The sequence below is a fragment of the Notolepis coatsorum genome, assembly GCF_963971535.1.
Source record: "Notolepis coatsorum genome assembly, contig: SCAFFOLD_2245, whole genome shotgun sequence".
In the NCBI taxonomy this organism is placed as follows: Eukaryota; Metazoa; Chordata; class Actinopteri; order Aulopiformes; family Paralepididae; genus Notolepis; species Notolepis coatsorum.
In genome coordinates, this window is record NW_028173278.1 from 1 (window position 1) to 8,455 (window position 8,455).

At 41.8% G+C, this 8,455-nt stretch overlaps 1 pseudogene across 1 annotated transcript; it reads left to right on the plus strand.

The window, feature by feature from the left end:
* The first annotated feature begins 3,301 nt into the window (after window positions 1–3,301).
* Window positions 3,302–6,230, plus strand: LOC311247827 (E3 ubiquitin-protein ligase TRIM35-like; annotated as a pseudogene). Its single transcript has 5 exons — window positions 3,302–3,702; window positions 5,342–5,572; window positions 5,660–5,682; window positions 5,892–6,006; window positions 6,195–6,230. The product of its transcript is annotated as an E3 ubiquitin-protein ligase TRIM35-like (transcript).
* The last annotated feature ends 2,225 nt before the right edge of the window (window positions 6,231–8,455 follow it).

Genomic DNA, 8,455 nt, shown 5'->3' on the forward strand with positions numbered 1-8,455 from the left:
GGAACTATGTGAGAATGCTATTCATCGACTACAGCTCGGCATTCAATACCATAGTCCCCTCCATACTCATAGCCAAGCTCAGGGACCTGGGCTTGGGCTATGACCTCTGCCAGTGGGTCTTGGGACTTCCTGACTGGCAGACCCCAGGTGGTGAGAGCAGGCAACTGCACCTCCTCATCCATCACCCTCAACATAGGGGCCCCCCCAGGGCTGTGTTCTGAGTCCCCTCCTCTACTCCCTGTACACACACGACTGTGGCTCAGCGGAGTAGCAATACAATCATCAAATTTGCTGACGACACAGTGGTGGTGGGCCTGATCTCTGCCAACGACGAGAGGGCCTACCTGGAAGAGGTCAAGGTCCTGGCGGGATGGTGCCAGGAAAACAGCCTCTCCCTGAACGTCAGCAAAACAAAGGAGATGATTGTGGACTTCAGGAGGTCGGGGGTCAAGGGACTACAGCCCCCTCAGCATCGACGGGGCACCGGTTGAGAGAGTCAACAGCTTTAAGTACCCTCGGAGCCTACATATCCGAGGACTTGACATGGACCACACACATTGACAGTGTTGTGAAGAAGGCACGACAACGCCTCTACTTCCTCAGGCGCCTAAGGAAGTTCCAAGTCAGTCAGAAGATCCTTAAGAACTTCTACTCATGTACAATAGAGAGCATCTTGACCGGCAACATCACCTCCTGGTTTGGGAATAGCACTGCACAAGACCGAAGCAGACTACAAAGAGTGACACGTTCAGCCGAACGCACAATTGGAGGGGGGCTCCCCACCCTCCAGAACATTTACAACAAGCGTTGCAAGGGCAAGGCTAAGAGAATCATTAAAGACTCCAGTCACCCGAACAACTGCCTCTTTGAACTGCTGCGGTCAGGCAAGCGATACCGGAGTCTCAAGGCGAGCACAGAAAGACTCAGAAGAAGCTTCTATCCCCAGGCCATCAGGCTGCTAAACGAACAATGAATGAACACTACACAACAACAACCACCAAACGCACATAGCACAACACATCCACACGCACACACTCACTTTAAAACAAACACACTGTAGCACCCACTCCACACACTTTATAGCACACACCCACTTTAAACAAAACACACTGTAGCACCCACTCCCCACACTTTATATTTATTGATGAAGGATTGCACTACAACTCGTACACCTTACTGTAAATTGTACCTAAAATTGTACCTCATCCCATTTCTGCTTTGCACTAGATAGTACTGTACATTAGTACACTGCATAGTATTGTATATTATATGGTAACTCAGAACATTGTACATATGTCTATACCAAACACTGTGACCTCATTTTTCTTCTTCTAAATTACATGCTATATTATGTTATTTGATACTATCTTGTCTAGCACAGTCTCTGGAGCGTAACAGTAAGAAGCATTTTGTATGAAAGTATTCTGTACTTCTGTATGACAACTATTAAAGAACTTGAACTTGAACTTGATTTACCCTTGCCTCTCAGTGTGAGATTTAAGCTCTTGTTTAAGGCAACCAAAAGGGATTCATCAACATATTCCTTTTTTCGCAGTCTTCTCGTATAGTTGCTTGTTAAGTTTGTTTTAGTTTATTTTAGTTTTCGATGTGATTCTTGTTCTCGTAGCGTTGGCAGGTCTGAATAGGCTTGATTACCAGCTAAGGTTTGAATAAATGCAAAATTAACCACCACTACAGGTTTATCACTTTCTATGATTATAAAGGTAAATGCTTAGGGGAGCGGGCGACAGAATGGAATCAAGGTTTGGTTTAGCGAAGCTCATTTACACAAAGACCATTGTTTGGAGCAGCCTAATAAATCCTTGATAGAAGGCGTACTGTGAGTGAGGTCATTCCACACACTCACACTCACACACACACACACACACACACACACACACACACACACACACACACCACACACACACATACACACACACACACACACACACACACACACACACACACACAGACACACACACACACACACACACACACTCTCACACGCACACACACACAAACTCTCTCTCTCTCACACACACACACACACACACACACACACACACACACACACACACACGCACACACACAGACACACACACACGCACACACACTCTCACACGCACACACACACAAACTCTCTCTCTCTCTCACACACACACACACACACACACACACACACACACACACACACACACACACACACGCACACACACACACACACACACACTCCTCTCTCTCTGTCTCTCTCTCTCAGACACAGACACACACACACACACACACACACACACACGCACACACACACATGCACACACCCATACACTTCAGTTTGGCTTGAGTCCAGCAGAAAGTAGGTGTGTGTGTGTGTGTGTGTTATCTGTGTGTATTATATACTGTAGATAAATACAGGTGATTGGCGTCTGGCACGCTACCTCTCCTGCTCCACGAGTTCCAAAAGCAAACTTCACTGACACATAGTGCTAATAAGGAATTATGTACAGAGTTGTAGCATATTAATATGTACAGTGATACAGGTATAAAGACACTATGGTAGTAAGTCATACTGGCCAGCAGTGTAACTAGTAAGAATAGACAAGGGATATGTACAGATATATAGTATCTACAGATATGTAAAAAGGATTATATGCAGGTATGTACAGACAGATGTGTATATATATATATATATATATATATATATATATATATATATATATATATATATATATATATATATATATATATATATATGTGCAGGTGTATAAGTAGGTATATAGAGGAATTATATGCAGGTATATACAGACAGATATGGATACATATAATGCAGTAAATATAAATAAAGAAATTAATTGTATTATATTTGTTGTAGTAAAATTGTAGTTTACATTCAGTAATTGGCAAAACTGTGGTATTCTGTAGCAATGAGAAATCATATAACCTTTAATCTTTCCTACAGATAGTAACGGTTACTAAGTAACCCCATTATGGTTTCCAGTTCTCTCTAAGCTCCACCTCTTGTTTGACTCCTGTGACAAAATACAGGAAATAAACATCAGTGTTTCAGTGTTCTTCTCTTCTACACTCCTCACGGACCCACACTGAGACTCACCTGCCTGCAGTAAAACACACCAGACAAAACCCACAGAAGGAGCAGGACTAGCTTTAGACAAATACAGGAAGGAATAGTGATCAAAACAGTGACTTCAACCAGCTTCTGACTGAATCAAAGTAAGTTTATAACAATCGTGATTGAAAGTGAACTTCGGGGAACAGTCCAGAGGAAGGAGTGTTACTGAGTGATCAAATGGCTTCCATGTTGTCTCATAGTAAAGAGGATCTGTCTTGTCCTGTGTGCTGTGACATCTATAAAGATCCTGTTGTCCTGTCGTGTAGCCACAGCGTCTGTAAAGTCTGTCTGCAGGGAATACTGGAAAGACAAACAACAAAAGAACTGTCCAGTTTGTAGGCGCTCTTCAACATTTGAACCTCCTTGCAACTTGGTTTTGAAGAACCTGTGTGAGGCCTTGATGGAGAGAAGCCAGAAAGCGTCAGCGGGCTCTGAGGTGCTCTGCAGTCTGCACAGTGGAGAAACTCAAGCTCTTCTGTCTGGATGACCACCAGCCCATCTGTGTGGTGTGTCAGACCTCCAGAAATCACAAGAACCACAACTGCTGCCCCATAGAGGAAGCTTCAGAGGATCACAAGGTACAGCAACATCATTATTATACTACTATTCAATACTACTACTTATTCTACATGTGTCAAATACAACTTATGATACATTACATTTAGGGATGCTCGATATTGGCTTTTTTACCGATACCGATATTCCGATATTGTCAACTCTTAATTTCCGATACCGATATCAACCGATATCAACCGATATATGCAGGGTCCCCCCCCCCCCCCCCCAAAAAACGGAATAATTTCAGGTAACTAATCATTTCACTGGATGCAATATTGTTATTGTTTTTTGTTTTTTTACCGATACCGATATTTTTCCGATATCACATTTTACTGCCGATATCGGCCGATAAATATCGGTCGGCCGATAATATCGGCCATCCCTAATTACATTGGCTTAAAATAAAATGTATTAATCATGGTAGGTTTGTTTGCTTGTTCATTTCTGTATGTCACTTCAAACACAAAGGAACACGTATGTGCTTATCCTTCAAAGTAAAAGCATATTCCTATTGAACAACATGCTTCCCTGCAGGGAGCAGCTCCAGGCTGCGTTGAAGCCCTTACAGGACAAGCTGAAGGTCTTTCATGGAGTTAACCAAGAATGGGGCCGAACAGCAGAACAAATACAGGTACATATAAACTTCAGTAGCAATGAAATAACAATAATAATTAGTGCTGTCAGGCGACAGCACTTTTCAATTCATAATGAATTGTAAGTAAGGGTGCAATTAGCACCGTGCAATCCATTCTTTGTGGATCTAGCCCAGTGGTTCCCAAAGTCGGGGTCGCGACCCAAAGGTGGGCCGCGAGCAGCCACGGGAGGGCCGCGAGATGATTTAAAAAATTAAATTAAATTAAGGCCACTGAACTTAGAAGCAGGCCAGGACAGTGTTTTCTAGTTGTATTCTAAAATTCTATTCTATTGTATTCTAAAATGTGACTATATGGTTTTATATTAACTTAATAAATAAACAAAAACGAAAAATCTACTTATTTCAACGAACATTTCAAACTAAATAACAGATTATGCACATAAAACGCTGAAAACAACTGAAGCAACAATAGTATTTTAATGAGGCTATTATTATTATCATTATTATTTTGCAACAAGTTAGCCCTCTCATAATAGTACATATAAATGAATAACTAACTTGAACTAACTTAATAGGATTGAAGTGATATTTGGCTTAAAAAATCTGTCGCCTGGCAAAAAAAAAAGAAAAAAAAAAGCCTGATGATGTGCATTGGGCCGCGGCTCTCTGACGCCTTATTTTCTGGGTCCCGGCCTGAAAAGTTTGGGAACCCCTGATCTAGCCCACAGTATTTCTGACACTGGGAATTACAGATTCATAGATGTCCCTAGAATCAGATACCAAGAACATGCAAATGGACCATATTAAAAAAAATCTGTAAATGTGTATTCTACATTCTTATGGAATGAATGAGATACAAAAAAAAAAGTATTAAAAAAAAATTATAAAAAAAAATTAAAAAATAATTGTAATTAATTTTGAGTTAATTTTCATAACGCGATAATTTGCTGTGTAATTAATGAATCTAATTAACGCGATAAACTGACAGCCCTAATAATAATTCAATTGTGAGAACATGTCTAGTCTATTGGGACAGAGGTAAATGTTTAACCGCATGTCTCCAGGTGCAGGACCAGCACACAGAGAAGCAGATTAAGGAGTGGTTTAAGAAGCTCCACCAGTCTCTACAAGAGGACGAGGAGGCCAGGGTAGCTGCGCTGAAGGAGGACGTTGAGCAGAAGAGTCAGACAATGAAGGAGAAGATTGAGGGGCTGAGCAAAGAGCTATCAACCCTTTCAGACACAATCAGAACCATAGAGGAGGAGCTGAGAGCTGAAGACGTCTCATTCCTGCAGGTCAGGACTGTTCTCTCCAAGTCCATATGGAATAACTGGCTGAGGATGTTTAGTATTGTTTAACTTAATCTGTCTTTACCTCCACAGAACTACAAGACCACAGTGAAAGGGTAAGTTATCTCTCTCTCTCTCTCTCTCTCTCTCTCTCTCTCTCTCTCTCTCTCTCTCTCTCTCTCTCTCTCCTCCCTCTCTCTCTCTCTCTCTCTCTCTCTCTCTCTCTCTCTCTCTCTCTCTCTCTCTCTCTCTCTCTCTCTCTCCTCCCTCTCTCTCTCTCTCTCCCCAAGCCCACAGCGACACTGACTCCTGAATGTTCTTCCAGAGCTCAGTACAACCTGCCAGATCCACAGCTGGTCTCAGGAGCGCTGATAGACGAGGCCAAACACCTGGGCGACCTGACCTTCAGAGTCTGGGGAGAGGATGAAGGAGAGGGTCAAGTTCACTCCCATCATTCTGCACCCAAATCCTGCAACCCCCAATTTCTCTCTGTCTGATGATCTGACCAGTGTGGGAGCCGGAGGTAGAGGTCAGATACAGAGGTTGGCCTCCGCCCGTCAGCAACTGCAATTCAATGGGAGAATAGTCTATTGGGGACAGAGGTAAATGTTTAACCGCATGTCTCCAGGTGCAGGACCAGCACACAGAGAAGCAGATTAAGTAAGAACAAATTCTGATTTTATTTATTGTCAAAAGTATGCATAATGTTGTGTTAATTCCACAACAAGAGATATGTAATGTTAATTACCTGAAATTATTCCGTTTTTTTGGGGGGAAACCCCGCATATATCGGTAATGGTTGATATCGGTATCGAAATTAAGAGTTGGACAATATCGGTATATCGGTATCGGTAAAAAAGCCAATATCGAACATCCCTAATGAATATACATTATACATACGTTTAAGCATCAAAATCCTATATTAGCTACTACACAGACCAACAGATCAATGCAATTTTTAACAAAGTGCAGCAATTTTAGGAATAATATATATATAGCTCAAAGGTCCTTTTGTAAACTCAAGCACTTTCGAGGTAAAAGTAAAACTCCAGTACTTTCAAGTACATTCCAGAACAGTTGACCATTGGAAAAAAATAACTCTTGATTGATCTCAATTTCTCTTATTATTATTTTTTATGACAAACCTGATTGATTGATTGATTGATTGATTGATTGATTGATTGATTGATTGATTGATTGATTGATTGATTGATTGAGACTAAGAAAAAAAGTTATTTGCGATTTATTATACGTTATACTTATAGCACATGCATGAGTCTGGTCTCCTTTGAAAGGTAACATTCTTACACAATAAATAAAAAATCATCATGCGATTAAATGCATACAGTTTTTAAAACTTTTAATTCTTTCTGTAGTTAATTAATCGAAAAGTCCCAGCCCTAAAAGAAATATGTCGTGGCCTCAAAATAGTATTTTGTTACATCAAAGTGTATTTAGTTACCTCAAATTAATCAATTTGGGGGACTCAAAATTATATTTTGTGGCTTCAAATTAGAAAAAGATATTTTGTGGCCTCAAAATAGTTACCTCAAGTTTTTTGTTCCCTCAAATTAATACATTTTAGGCCTCAAAATAATATTTTGTGGCCTCAAAATTGTATTTTGTTCCCTCATGATTTGAACAAACCTTCACTCACTGGAAATGTATTTTTCTGGATATACGAAAATGTGAGTCTCTCTCTCTCTCTCTCCTCTCTCTCTCTCTCTCTCTCTCTCTCTCTCTCTCTCTCTCTCTCTCTCTCTCTCTCTAAATGTCATAAGTGAATTGTATAGAAACAACTCACCAAAATTGACTATTGCACAACTGATTTGACAAAAAAAATCCACCAAGGGGGGGAAACCCCCCCTTCACCTCCCCGCCCCATCCATTGCCATACCCTTGGCATTTAGTGAAATGATGAGCCCCGCTAAAGGTCTGATGCTAGAACTGCCCTGGTTGCTAAATTACTAAATGTAAATGTAATGTAAATACTTGAGCCAGCCAGGCTCAAGATCAAGCCATCAAGGCAACCCTAACTGGACCATCAACCCTTTGGCTAATCCTATACAGGTTAACAGGTTAATGTGTAGTTAGTAGGTGTCTTCTACACATCTGACAATATCATAAATATATGTTTTATATCACATCCATAATCATTTGTACATTGTGTCATGCCTTTTCTATTTTAGACATGCTTTATCTTCAAACTTTAACCCTTTCACGACCACAGTACATGTTAACCCTTTCACTACACCACTACAGAAGGTTAACCCTTTCACTACCACACTACAAATGGTTAATATTATGTAGTGTGGTAGTGAAAGATTAACGTTAGGTTATGACTATAACCAAGTTCTGTTAGTTAGGGGCGATGCTTGGCATCGCCTTCTGCACTATCTCGCGTACGTGCACGCGTACTGAATAAACCACAAATGTACCTCTAATACCAGTATTAGTCTGACCACACCCCTCATCAGCTTACCTTCATAAGCAGGTGTGTGGTCACCTGCTCTCCTCCTTCCCAAGCTTTCACCACAAGGTGAGGACAAGGGCTGCAGCGGCGTCCGATGCCAAGCATCGCCCCTAACTAACAGAACTTGGTTATAGTCATAACCTAACGTTCTGTATCGTTAGTGGCTTAGCTTGGCATCGCCTTCTGCACAAGGGAGGCCAAGCGGAGCCACTTGGCTGACAAATACACCCCGCTGACAGCCCCCCAAAACCATCAGAACAGGGAGGGCCGAGCCCCCCCGACCCCCCCTAATGGAGGGTAGCCCCCCTATTAGGGACGTCACGGGAGGGCGACGGACCCGACCGTGCGAAGAGGCACTCAAGCAACTCAACGCACAGGGTGAGCAGACCGTGGCTTGACCCCACGACTACACACAC